The following is a 15,000-nucleotide window of genomic DNA, read 5'->3' on the forward strand; positions in this document are numbered from 1 at the left end:
ATTATGAACTTGTCCCTCCAGCATGTTCTGTTGATTGTGGAAATGAGGTTGAGGTCCCTGGAGCGTGTTGGAGGGATTTGGATTTCTTTAGGTGTAGCATTTTTAACAGGGCTGGGTCAGACATGGCTTTGTAAGTCAAGCAGAGATCACCTCTTAATAGATGATATGAGACAGAAAAGTGGGAGTTTTTTGAGTCTGTCCATATAGGACAATTGTTTAAGGCCTTGGGTCCTCTTTGTGAGGTACTTTTATGGCCTTTCTAGCTGTTGCAGGTGTTTAGTGAGGTACATGCCAAATGGGGCATTATACTTGATGACTGGTCTAATTAGGGAAGAGTAGAGAGAGATGATGACCTCTTTCTTCCTGGATGCAAAACCCTTGGTAATGAGATGTGCCACATAGAAGGACTTTCTGACCACAATGGCAATGAGGTGGTCAAAAGAGGGGTTGCTATCAACCTGCGTTTCCAGATGTCTTATAACATCTTCAGTGTTCAGTGGGCTGCCATCAGTGTGGTAATTAGTGGGAACTGAGTTTTTCCCAAAGGGAATGACGATACATTTTTTGCCATTAATTTTAAGGCTATGGTTTTGAAGCAAGCCGTTGGTCTCAGTGAGGCCTTTCTGTAGGATGTCTACATCACATGGGGAGTTAACAATGACTCCCAGATTGCAATCTTTGGTGAACATGGTCATCCAGAGTCCCTTCGTGTTGGCCTGGACTTCTGAGAAGTAGATGCAAAAAAGGAGAGGACCCAGGACCGATCCCTGTGGGACCCCACTTGTGACTGGTCGACAGTCTGACTTAGAGTCTTCTACTTTCACACTGTGGGTTCTATCTGTGAGCCAGTTTGCAACCCACCTAGTGATATAGGGGTTGATGCCTAGCTTGGTGAGTCTATCAATAATTCCTGAGTGGGGAATGTTATCAAAGACCTTGGCCAAATTGAGGTAGGCTGTATGTACTGCCTTGCCCTCATCCACAGCTTTGGTGACTGACTCAACGAAGTCAACTAGGTTGAGCAGGCATGATCTACCCTACATAAAACCAAATTGCATGGTATCCAGAGTCTGGAGATGCCCTATATCCTTATTAATTAGGTCCATGATGATGTGCTCCATAGCCTTACATATCAGACTCATCAGGCTAATGGGGCAATAATTCCCAGGGTCTGTAGTTGATCCCCTTTTATGGAGAGGGATGACTGTAGCAGTGCACCATTCTGTAGGGATAAGCCTGAGGTGAGGCTGTGTTTGAACAGGGCACACAGGTGTGGTGCCAGTTCACTTTGTAGTTCATGTAGAATACAGCCAGTGATATTTTTTGGGTCACATGGAAGCTGTATTCTTGGCCTTGGACAATGGAGCTTTAACTTGTGCTGCAGTAATGCTGGCTACCTGGCATTCTACTGGTATTGTGATTGTTCCTTTGGGGGTGTAATGTTGGCACTGAATCTGTCGGCCAGTATGTTGGCAATATCTGTTGGGTCAGTATAGGAGGTACCATTGTGCAGTAACTCAGAGCAAATCTGGGTATTGCAATGGAGATTCTTGATATAACTGTAGAAGGCTTTGTGGTTGTTTTTAGTGTCTGCCACAATTCTGCCTTCATAACTAGCTTTAGAGATTTTGATGAGGGATCTCATCTTTTTGTTGAGGCTAATAAGGGAGTTTTTTCCAGTCTTTGAACTTCACCTTTTTCTACAACAGTTTCTTCCTTCTGTTGTAGAGTTTGTTAATGGCAGGGAACACCAGATTGTCTTCCTTTTTTTGTAGGAGAACATCTTGGTTCTATTGTGTATGGCTAGTTCCATGCATTTATGTACGTATACGTACAGTGTATTGGTTTATGATTTGGCGGTCATGCATCTATATTCCGTTTGGATGGGTACTGTGAAGTTAGCCACCTCTGTTTTTAGGAGCCCAAAGTCAGCTTTAGAGAATTTTTTTCATGGTGGTTATCTTTGCTGGTGGTGTGGGTGAGATGTGGATTTCCATGGTAATTAGTTTGTGGTCAGATCTAACCAGGGAGGAATTGACTATTGGTGCTGAGCAATGGTTGCCCATGTTAGTAATAACTAGTTGAAGGATGTTGCTTTCTCTAGTGGGGTAAGAATGAGCTGGTCCACCGCATTGGAATTAATGAATTCCAGGAAGTGTTGGGCAAGTGTACTGGTGCATGAGTAGTTTTCCCAGATAATGGAGGGTAGTTGAAGTCACCCAGTATGAAAGTGTTGAGATGGACCCTAATAGTTTCCAGGGTGCTTAGGAACATGGAGTGAGAGTCTTGGGACATGGTTGGGGACCTATAGCAGGCTATGACCTGAATCGCTGTCTTACCCAGTGTTAGTTGTACCTGAAGTATCTCCGATGTGTTATGCTGGGCTACTGGTCTGGAGGTATGCACGTCCTTTATGAATATGGAGACACCACTGCCTTTGGAGCTTCAGTCCATCTTCTGGGGCTGAAAGGTGTGGAATGAGTTATAGCTTGGTAGTGCAGGGGTGCTTTAAACCTGGTCTCTGTTACAGCATAAATGTTGATGTTCTCCATTTTGAGGAGTGCTTCGAGTGGGTGCATCTTGAGATTTAGACTTATAGGACTGAGCAGCATGACCCTCAGATTGCATTTATTTATAGCTGTTACGGTGGTAATTTGGTCTTTGGAACACCGCCTAAAAATGCACTAAAGGGGTGGCAAGATCCTTAGCCAGTATCCAGAAACCTATGAGTGACAGATGCAGGCCATCTCTGGCAAAGCATCGAGGTGTGTCAATCATGTCATCCCAAGCAGACAGATATTAGATCCCCTTAGAATGACACCAGAAACATAGCCAATTGTTGAAGTCAGTCATTTTCTGCTTGTACATTCTGGGCAATGGTAGGATGCTGCTCAGGGTTAGGGTCATGTCTGCAGGGGCCACATAACCCAAGAGCTCCTCCATGTCTCTTTTCATGTAGTGCAGGGAGGTGTGTCTCAGGTCATTCACACCCACATGGACAGTGACAGACTCTTACTTGTACTTGTTGTGGAGTGACCTGAGTGAGTGTGCTATGTGTCTGATCCTGGCACCCAACAGACAGCTGACTGTTACCTTCTCCTTATTCAGCCTAGTGATTGGGACATCAGTGTGCCTCAGTATCAATTCACCTATGATTAGTGTATTGGGCAAGCTGTTTTTCCTTAGGGGCTTAAGTTGAGGGGCACGCTGTGTAGGTGAGCTATGTGTCTTGTGATTTGTGCTGTGTCATGGTGGTCGAGTGCGTTTCTGATTTGGATAAGGCTACTGTGTTAGCCTTTGGAAAGGGGGTGTATGAGGTATGATCTATTTTAAATAAAAAATTGTAATCCTGTGGTTAAAATGTTTGAATTGGAAGAAAAGTTGAGAAAAAGACTGAATATCGTATATAAGAAGGGAAACAACATTATGACTATTTTAGAAGGAAATAAGAATAATAAAGTTTAGTTTAGTAAAAAAAAAAAGAATAGTTAAGTGTGGATCATGTTCATACTGTCATTATATTAATTATATATATTATAATTATAGTAATAATTATAATTATTATATATTTTTTTCAACAGAAAGCTAGTACAGATGATTCTGAACTTGTAATTTATGTTGGTACATGGATACTCTAGTAAGACCCGCGGTGGTGGTGCTGCGGTAGCGTTGTCGCCTCACAGTAAGATGCTGTCCGGTTCAATTCTAGCTAGAGTGTCTTCTGCATGGAGACATACATGAATGGGCACACCTTCATTGAAGGTTGTGCATCAGGCCTGGAAAGCCGGTACGTAAAAATCAACTGCCAATCATTAGCGGACCGGAGTTCCGCTGTGGCGTCCCCTAATTGGGAAAATCTGAAAGACACAAACAAACATGGATACTCTAGTAAATAACCAGGCTGTCAAATTTTGCATTAGATGCAGGCAGTTAAATTCTGCTTCATGCAGTTACAAGTGCAAACATTGCAGTAATCTAAATGGGAGAATTAAGCACTTGCATCAATGAAGGAAGATCAGAAAATGGTATTAGATGTTTAAATAGGGTGATCATTTTAAGATGGAACCATGAGGAATTGATGACAGCTGAAATGTTTTCCTTCATGTTCACCTTTTTGAGAACTACCACTAAGTCACACATCTGAAACATGAATTGGAAACTATTCCCTCAGTAAAATTTATGTTAATTCTTTTGATAAGCTGAGTAATCAGGGCATATCCAGACTTGGTAGTTATGCTTTACATTAGAGTCCCGTCAGTGCTGAAATGTGTGTAACTGGTGGGGTTGGTGTTTTGAGGATTGTGGCCACATACAAATTCATGAACTGTAGTAGTCAGCAATGAGGACGAACCTACTGCCATAGACAGTGAAATCCTATTTGACTGATGTATGGAGGAGTAGAATGGTTGCTAAATACTTTAACAATAATAGAAAAAAATGTCCACTAAACATCCCAGGCATTACCTTTCTGTATATGGGGTGTAGTGGTACAGCTTGTCAGTAAGACACAAGGTGTGTGTATGACAATCTTGGTGAATCACATCAGTCTTTAAAAATGTGCTACTCTGTTAACCACAATAAATGAATAACACATGCTGCTCTGCACTCCATGCAGCCTAAGTAAACAATTTACCTCTTCCTTTCCTAAAAAATAGAACTTTACCATAAAAAGAATAACATCACTTCCCTTCCTTAAATATTGTTTCTTAATACCCGAATAATTAAACAATTTTCATTAAATACTTAAAACCATCATCTAAAATAATAAAAGGGCATTATTAATAAACACTAAATGCTAACATGCTCATAAATATTCACAAAATACAAAATCTTCGACTTTACATTTTAATTCATTTTTACTTCATTCAAACCATGTAGGCCCTAGAGACTAAAATACTGTTGATGAATAACTTTTTATTATTTCCTGGAGCCTCTAAGGCATTCAATCAAATTTACTAAAATAATTCACGAATCTCCAAATATTTTTCCCAGTTTACACTCCTAACATTTTTAGTCTCCTTCTCAAGTACATAAAAAATAAACTTCTTGAAATACTGGCATTCTTGTGCATGCACACTGAAAGCATTAGTCCAAAGGGTAAGAGTAATAATATTGTTATCCAGAAATCTAATAATCTAATATATATATATATATATATATATATATATATATATATATATATATATATATATTGTTTGCAGACTGAGGGAAAAACAGAATTAATTTCCCACCACCATAATGCAATATTAGTACTAATGTCCCAATTGCTACTCCATTTATTTGCTTGTAATAGTCCCTTCAAAGTACATAATTTTTGCATAAAGACAATTCCATAAAAGTGCACATTATTTTAATCTCAGATATATTTGTGATGTGGAAAGAGGTCAGAGATTGTTTAAGTATATTTTTGGGTACCTTAACCAAACTATCTTTTTTAACCTTAACATCAGAATGGAGTGGAGATAGTTTGAACTTTTTCAGAAAGTCCATCTTTTCTAACAGGTACTTGCATTATAACAGTAATCATCCCTTATGGCATTAGAAAAGTTTAATTAAAGAGGAATAGTAATATTATATGGGCTTATATCAGAAGATGAATTATTTTTTGTTGAAACAGGCAATTTAACTCTAGAGTTTTTTTTAAAAGGAATCAAACAGAAGATTTAGTAGAAAAAAATATGTGAAATGGTCCTTGTAGGGAGGCTAGCAACATTTAAGTCTATTTTAAAACATCCTATGAGTATGATATTTAAAAGAGAGAATAGCAATGATTTTACTAAGGTTCATAGGTTTATAGATGTGTACTAGGCCAATGCCCCTGTAGCTTTTACAAGCCTAGCCCATAGAAGCGCCCTGGCATCATGCCGCTGTTAGTTCCCTGTGCCTCTATCAAGTAGAGCCACTGGAGTGATCCCCGGGGTGAACTTTCTATTTCCCATCCACTCATCAAGATTTCACTTGAAAGGGGCCGGTGAGGTGCTCTGCATGACATGTATGGAAGTCTATTCCAGAGCATGGTCAGTCTCTGTGTTATTAACTGGTCTCTCCAGCATGTTTTGTTGATTGTGGTAAAGAGGGTGAGGTCCCTGGAGCTTGTGGTGTGGAGGGGTTGGGATTTCTTTAGGTGTAACATTTCTAACAGGGCTGGGTCATACATGGATTTGTAAGTCAAGCAGAGATTGCCTCTTAATAGATGATATGAGACAGAGAAAAACTGGAGTTTTTTGAGTCTTTCCATGTAGGGCATGTGTTTAAGGCCTAAGGTCCTCTTTGTGAGGTACTTTTGTGGCTTTGCCAGCTGTTGCAGGTGTTTAGTGAGGTACATGCCAAATGGGACATTATACTCGATGATTGGTCTAATAAGGGAAGAGTAGAGAGAGAGGATGTCCTCTTTCTTCCTGGAGGCAAAATCCTTGGTAATGAGATGTGTCACACAGAGAGACTTTCTGACCACAGTGGCAATGTGGTAGTCAAAGGACAGGTTGCTGTCATCCTGTGTCCCCAAATGTGTTATAATGCCTTCAGTGTTCAGTGGGTTACCATCAATGTGGTAATTAGTGGGGACAGAGTTTTTCCCTAAGGAAATTATGCATTTTTTTGCCATTAAGCTTAAGGCTATGGTTTCAACACCAGTCGTTGGTCTCAGTGAGGCCTTTCTGTAGGATGTCTACATCACATGGGGAGTTAATAATGGCTCCCAGCTTGCAATCTTCAGTGAACATGATCAGCCAGAGTCCCTTCGTGTTGGCCTGGACTTCTGAGAAGTAGATGCCAAAAAGGAGAGGACTCAGACCAATCCCTGTGAGACTCCACTCATGACTGGTCAACAGTCTGACTTGGAGTCTGCTACTTTCACACTGTGGGTTCTATCTGTGAGCCAATTTGCAGCCCACCTAGTGGTATAGGGGTCAGTGCCTAGCTTGGTGAGTCTATCAATAATTCCTGAGTAGGGAATGTTATCAAAGGTCTTGGCCAGATCGATGTAGGCTGTATGAACTGCCTTGCCCTCATCCACAGCTCTGGTGACTGATGCAAAGAAGTCAACCAGGTTGAGCAGGCCTGATCTACCCTACACAAAACCAAATTGCATGGGATCCAGAGTTTGGAGATTCCCTATATCCTTTTTAATAAAGTCCATGACGATGAGCACCATAGCCTTACATATCAGACTCATCAGGCTAATTGGTTAATAACTCCCAGGGTCTGTAGTTCTTCCCCCTTTATGGAGAGGGATGACTGTAGCAGTGCGGCATTCTGCAGGGACAAAGCCTGAGGTGAGGCTGTGATTGAACAGGGCACACAGGTGTGGTGCCAGTTCACTTTGTAGTTCATGTAGTATACAGTCAAGGATATTGTCAGGTCACATGGAAGCTATATTCTTGGCCTTGGACAATGCAGCTTTAGCCTGTGCTGTAATAATGCTGGGTGCCTGGCATTCCTCTGGTAATGTGATTGGTCCTTCAGAACAAATCTGGGTATTGCCGTGGAGATTCTTGATATAACTGTAGAAGGCTTTGTGGTTGTTTTTAGTGTCTGCTGCAATTCTGCCTTCATAGCTAGCTTTAGAGGTTTTGATGAAGGATCTCAACTTTTTGTTGAGGCTAATAAGGGAGTTCTTCCAGTCTTGGGACTTCACCTTTTTCTACAACAGCTTCTTCCTTCTGTTGTAGAGTTTGTTAGTGGCAGAGGACCACCAGATTGTCTTCCTTTTTTTGGAGGAGAGCATCTTGGTTCTATTGGGTATGGCTAGTTCCATGCATTTATGTACATGTTCGTACAATGCATGGGTGTATGATTTGGTGGCCATGCACCTATTTTCTATTTGCATGGGTGCCGTGAAGTTAGCCATCTCTATTTTTGGAGCCCAAAGTCAGCTTTGGAGACGTTTTTTCATGGCAGTTACCTTTGCTGGTGGTGTGGGTGAGATGTGGATTTCCATGGTAATTAGTTTGTGGTCAGATCTAACCAGGGAGGAATTGACTATTGGTGTTGAGCAATGGTTGCCCATGTTAGTAATAACCAGGTCAAAGATGTTGCTTCCTCTAGTGGGGGTAAGAATGAGCTGGTCCAGGGCATTGGAATTAATGAATTCTAGGAAGTGTTGGGCAAGGCATTGGTGCATGAGTAGTTTTCCCAGTTGATGGAGGGGTAGTTGAAGTCACCTATTATGAGAGTGTTAAGTTGGACCCTAATAGTTTCCAGGGTGCTTAGGAACATGGAGTGAGAGTCTTGGGACATGGTTGGGGACCTATAGCAGACTATGACCTGAATCAGCATCTTACCCACTGTTAGTTGTACCTGAAGTATCTCCAATGCATTATGCTGTGTTACTAGTTTGGAGGTGTGTGCATCCTTTATGAATATGGAGACACCACTGTCTTTGGATCTTCGGCCCATGTTCTGGGGCCAAAAGGTGTGGAATGAGTTATAGCTTGGTAGTGCAGGGGTGCTTTCTGCTGCTTTAAACCAAGTCTCTGTTACAGCACAAATGTCGATGTTCTCCATTTTCAGGAGGGATTTGAGCGAGTGCCTCTTGAAATTTAGACTTTTAGCATTGAGCAGCATGACCCTCAGACTGCATTTATTTATAGCTGTTATGGTGGTAATCTGGTCTTTGGAACACCACCTAAAAAAGGCACTATAGAGGTGGCAAGAGCCTTAGACAGATACTGGATTGCCTTAGAATGACACCAGAAACTTAGCCAATTGTTGAAGTCAATAATTTTCTGCTTGTACTGCGGTATCATTCTGGGTGACGGTAGGATGCTACTCAGGGCTAGGGTCATACCTGCCTGGGGCCACATAATCTGAGAGCTCCTCCATGTCTCTTTTCATGTAGTCCAGGGAGTTGCATCTCAAGTCATTCACACTGACATGGATGATGACAGAGTCTTACTTGTACTTGTTGTGGAGTGACCTGAGTGAATGTGTTATGTGTCAAATCCTGGCCCCCGGCAGACAGCTGACTGTTACCTTCTCCTTATTCAGCCTTGTGAGTGGGACATCAGTGTGCCTCACTATCGAGTCACCTATGCTTAGTGTATTGGGCAAGCTGTTTTGCTTTAGGGGCTTAGGTTGAGGGGCACACTGTGTAGGTGAGCTAAGTGTCTTGTGATTTGTGCTGTGTTGTGGTAGTTGAGTGCATTTCTGATTTGGATAAGGCTACGGTGTTAGCCTTTGGAAAGGGGTCGTATGAGATATGATCTATTTTAAATAAAAATTGGAATTCTTTGGTTAAAATGTTTGAATTGGAAGACTCCATGAAAAAATGAAAAGTTATCTATCCACAGTATGCTGGTCTCGAGGGCCAATATGGTTTAAATGAATTAAAAATTAATTGAAACTGTAGTATAGAAGAATTTATACATCCTTATGAATAATTGTGAGCATGTTCATATTTAATGTTTACTAATGTGGTTTTATTAATCTAGTAATGTTTCTAATATTTAATGAAAAATGATTAATTATTGGGGCATTATGAAATGTTATTTAAGGAAGGGAAGTGATGTTATTCTTGTTCCAATGAAGTTCCGTATTGCTGTTTATTGAAGTGATGGGTTGCATGTAATACAGAGAGGTGTGTTTTTATTCATTTACAATGTTGATGAGAGAAATCCTGCATACAGGGGATCACCTATGCTGCACCTTTTCCTACAAATGTCACGGCATAGGCACACCTTCGGCATATGGATAATGCACTTCATATTGATACCTTGTTTTTAAGGGTGGCATGTAGTGTAGCTCATGGACAACATTTCTTTTCTTGTGTTGTTAAACTGGAAGATAAAGACAGCAGTACATTGGATATTCATAATTTTACTAACTGTGCATTTTGGTTCCTTGTCCTTTCCGACTGCAACTGTAAGTGACTTACCATACAACTTCACTCCATTATTCCATTTTTTGTCACTGTTCATTATTAAAAGACTAAGTAACTTTGTATTCAAGAGCAAGTGTGCTGAATCTTTTTTAATTTTATGGGGAACTTTGCGTATTTCCTATAATGCCTTCACCAATGTGGGGCAATAAATATCTTTGTGCTGCTGTTGCTGTGTTTTGCCAGGACATTATGGGGCTTCTGCCCAGTCAATACTCAGTGAGCTACTGCTGAATCTATCAAATGTAGGAATTTCTTATACAAAGTATTACTCTTCATTCATAACCAAATATTTTTTACTGAAACTTGACATAAAAAGACATGGCATACTATAGACTTCTTCTTCTGAGAAAACGTTGAATGTTAAAACCCCAACTGTGAAACAGGGATAACTCAATGAGACAGTGTATCTGATTTCTACTACATGTACTTTTGGACCTAAGGTATGCTACTTGATACTAAAGAGGCTGATAAGAAATTTGTTTTCTATAAATTAATATATTATTTTATCAACAGCATCTGCATAGTATTTGCTATTTCTGAATAGCTTATTATTTTCAAATAAATGGAAAAGTGCATTATAATACTTTTCACAGTAGCATAATAGGTTCATTTACAAACTTTAAACAACATTACACAAGAAGTAGACATATTTATATATTAGCAGTTTGTCAAATGCATTTTAATAAACATAATAATAAAATACTTTTTTGTTTTACTTTGTAGCCAGTGAATTATGACTTTCCCAAAATCTCTCTGCCAAATTTTATGAAACATCCTTGCAATGTACCCCATAATTTGCTGCACTTTGCAAAACTTCATAAAATCTGTAAGGCACTGCTTAAAGCATAATCACTATTGATATTTTGTTAGCTATGTCTGGAATAAAAATGCCTAGAGTTTTAATGGCACACTACTGAATGGCACCCATGAGATTATGAACCACTGGAACGTAATGAAATGGACTGGAAATTATTAATGATTATTACCGTGCAACTCCAGAGAGACTTTAATTACTTCTTTTCATTTTCATAGGACACATTTCAAGTTGGGCAAATTATGAAGGTGAATGCATACTATATTAGGAAAGAAATTGTGAAACTTTATACATGCTATTACTAATTATGAATCTCAAAGAAACATTCATCTTCAAAATATTTCTAACAAACATACTGACACGCACACACACACACACACACACACACACACACACACACACACACACACACACACACACACACACGTGCACACACACGCACACAAACACATGCACATATACATGCATACATACATAAATGTATGTCATGCAAGTTATCATGAGTTATTATAACTTATTTTGTGCAAACATGTAAATGGCTAAATACTGAAAAAAAAATCACTGCATGTTTTATTTATTTATTTATTGCAAATGCACATTTTGAAAAGACTTATTTAATTTCAAGAAACCAGAATAGTTAAGATTCAGCGTCATAACATTTCATATTAATTCTTTCTGTTTCTTTGTCCTGGTCTTTCCTCCCCTTACCCACTGCAGTGAAAATGATTACCAACAGGGCAGAGTAGGTAAAGACTGGGATTACCAAGGAAAAAGGGGTAATATTATGTTTTAACCAGACACAGGAGAGATGTGAACTAGGCAACAAAAATGTCCTAGGCTTCTTTCCCGCAGGATCCTGGCACTTGAAAAGACCAGGTCAGATTCTGTCATACTATTTTTCTACCGCTGATTGAGTGAGAACTGCTAGTTTAAGGTCTAGCTAAGACCCAAGTATGGATAAGGTCTTGATGTAATGAGCATATATAAAATACTACTGATCAGGTTGGTTTATTTATATGCACTGTTGGGGATTTAGAGTGGTAGGTCATAGCTGGTATAAAGGATGGAGCAGGTGGAGACCCAAAATGTAAAGTAGTAATGAAAAGTCTATGAAAGATTTTCGACAAAGCTGTTTTCCCTTGGGATTATGTACACAAACACACACACAAAAAAGGACACACATACTCCTGAATTCAGCAAGCAGCCATACAGGAATAAGTTATTCCTGCATGGCAGGGACAGCTCCTGTTCAGCATGGCAGCATGCCATGCATATGTAAGAAGACATGTTGCCATGCTCTAAAATGAACACAATTCAGTGTATGAGTGCAGGGGGTGTGCCTGAGAGCAGAGCTCTCACAATGCACATGCCCACTGCACTTCCAGAATTGCCTTTCAGCAATTTAAAATGAGTGAGAAGGCTCATAACACCCTCAACACATCAGGGTAAAAAATCTGGTCAAAGCCATAAGGGACAGTTATCCATACCAAGCCAAAAGTTGATAGAATAACTGATGTAGCATAAGCACATAGCGCACACCTCCCAACCTGTCAGAGTAAGGAATGTGGACAAAACCAAAAAGGACAACCATCCCACAAAGCAGAAAATTGATAGAATAACAGGTTCAGCATTAGCAGGAATATTCTGAAGGGTCCAAATAAAAAAAACACAACAAATACATTTCTTTAAAACATGCAATAAAATGTAAGCATAGCTGCATGGGTGTTTCCTTTGCTTAGCTACACTTAGTCTAGCTTAAACACCACAAGAAGTTAAATAGCAAGATACATCTATCATAAGCACTAGTGCAATAGTGTAGGGATTAGAGCTTATGCTTTGCAAACAGCCATTCCCGGTTTGATCCCCATTGTAAACAATAAAGCAGTACATAAACATTTTTTTATAATTAGTTACTAAATAACATATATTTGTTAACCGGAGTACTGTAGTAGGACCAGATGTGAGGTGTCAGTTTAATAAAGTTGCGAAACCCCCATATAAACACAAGTGCCCCATACAGTATAGTCACACATGAATAAATATAATGAAAGCAGATTGGGGGATGTCAGGCACAGTAAACAAATTTATAATATTTAATGAATGATCCCTCAATCCCATACAACAGATAGTCTATAAAATAAAAAATAAGCAATGCTAAGCATTGAACAGCTTTGCTTACCACAGGTAAGCATTGTGTAAATATGACTGCTAAGCAATGAGTAGCCCAGCTAAGTGGATTTGCCCATTGGTAAGCAGTGTTGAACCTGCCCCTATAAGCACTGCCAACCTTAGCTAAGCAGGTTTGCCCATAGCTTAGCTTAGCTCAGCATATTCAAAACCATCCAATCACGGCAAAGGGTGGGAAATCAGCCATATTTAAACCCTGCAAGTGGGAATACAGCTCATAACTGGTTGCAGCTTCCCACTGTAAGCAATATGTTAGGTGTTAGCGAGGGCATGCAGTTCTGGGTGCAGCATTGGGGCATACAGGAGTCCAAGTTCATGGTAGGACTCCTGGTAAATAACCATGATGAGAGACTGCTGCAGGACCAGTACCAGGGCTACAAATATAAAGCGGAAGTCTGGGACCATCTCACCCATTATCTCACCAGTGCCACCGGTATCCCTTGGATTGGTCAGCAGGTCCAGCTCCACTATGCTGACTTGAAGCAGAAGAAGAGGGAGCACTTGGATGAGTGGATCCAAGAAGCAAGGCAGAGGGGTGATGTCCCAGCAGTGTGTAAGTATTCATATCAATAACTGTTTACCAAAGTCCAGCCTGTGCATGTGATGGATAGGTATGCTTAAATATTTCTCTATTCCCTTTACAGCTGCAGCTGAGCGGGCTGTGAATCAAGAAGCCCATGCCAGTAGGTTGCAAAGGCTGTGTCGCAAAGCTGGTGAGTAACAATCCTGCTTGTAGTAGTCATACCAAATAAATATAAAGTAGCAGGAAGTCACCTGGCAGTATAAAAACTGTGTGTATGGGTTGTACTCAATAAACCAGACCAGTATGACAATAATATTCCCATATAGGTGATATTTAAATAAAACCATAACTGCCTGGCAATAAAGTTTTAAATCTTGGACTGGTTGTGTTTACTCTGGTATTGTATGGCATTTAGTGTTGCATTCTCTGAATAGTAATGTTGTGTTAACCACTGTTACCCGCACTGTGCTACATAAAAAATATATGTCTAGGAATGTCTGTATAAGATTGTTGTATGTACAAGGTCAGATTGTAAAACCATGAACAGATAGCAGTTTCTAAATAGCTCACTCTGATGAAACCCAAATTGTTGCGTTTTTAGCACACACAGCCATGGCTCGAATCCTGGAAGTGGAAGTAAGCTGTATGCATAATCATACCTCTCAACTGTACAGATTTTCCTAGAACGTCCAGATAATTGGCTCATATTTTTGGCCTGTTCCTCTTTCTCCCTGTCAAATCACTGGGATAATCTCAGGATTGTAGTCACTAAATAATGACTCACATTTGAGTTTCAGACTTCAAATCCTTCAGGAAAATGTATATTAAAAAACCCTGCTACTCTAGCAAATCTGTAAGTTTTTAAGAGGAATATTCAAAATATGTCCCTATTTGTACCCCCATGTTGTCAAGCTTTGTCCAGATCTGTGCATTAAGAGATTGAGAGGTATGGTCATAATTTTAACTAGGAATCTGGGAATATGTGTAAAAACAGTCAGGTAGTGTTAACAAACATTCTCCCCACAGGTTTTTCAGATAAGAAAACTAACTGCCTGTCAATAAAGTTTTAAATCCTAGAGTGGTTCTGTTTACTCTGGTATTGTATGGCCTGACATGCAGCATTCACCAATATCTGATATCACAATAGTACTGTAGTGTCAACCACTGCTCCTCACACTGTGCTACATAAAAATATGTCTAGGGATGTCTGTATAAGACTGTTGTAATCACAAGGTCTGACTGTACAACCAAGAGAGACTTAGAAAACACTGAAAGAACAGACAGCAGTTTCTAAATAGCTCACTCTGATGAAACAGAAATTGTTGTATTTTTAGCAGACACAGCCATGGTTCGGATCCTGGTAGTGGTAATAAGCTGTATGCACAATCATACCTCTCAACTGCACAGATTTTCCCAGAATGTCCAGATAATTGGCTCATATTTTTGGCATGTTCCTATTTTTTCTGGAAAATCACTGGGATGGTCTCAGGATTGTAGTCAACAAATAATGACATACATTTAAGTGACAGACCTCAAATCCTTCAGGAAATGTATATTAAAACAAATCCTGTTATTCTAGCAACTGTCTAAAAGTTT

The sequence above is a fragment of the Protopterus annectens genome, chromosome 7.part0 (assembly GCF_019279795.1).
Source record: "Protopterus annectens isolate FY-2018-M chromosome 7.part0, PAN1.0, whole genome shotgun sequence".
Lineage (NCBI taxonomy): Eukaryota > Metazoa > Chordata > Ceratodontiformes > Protopteridae > Protopterus > Protopterus annectens.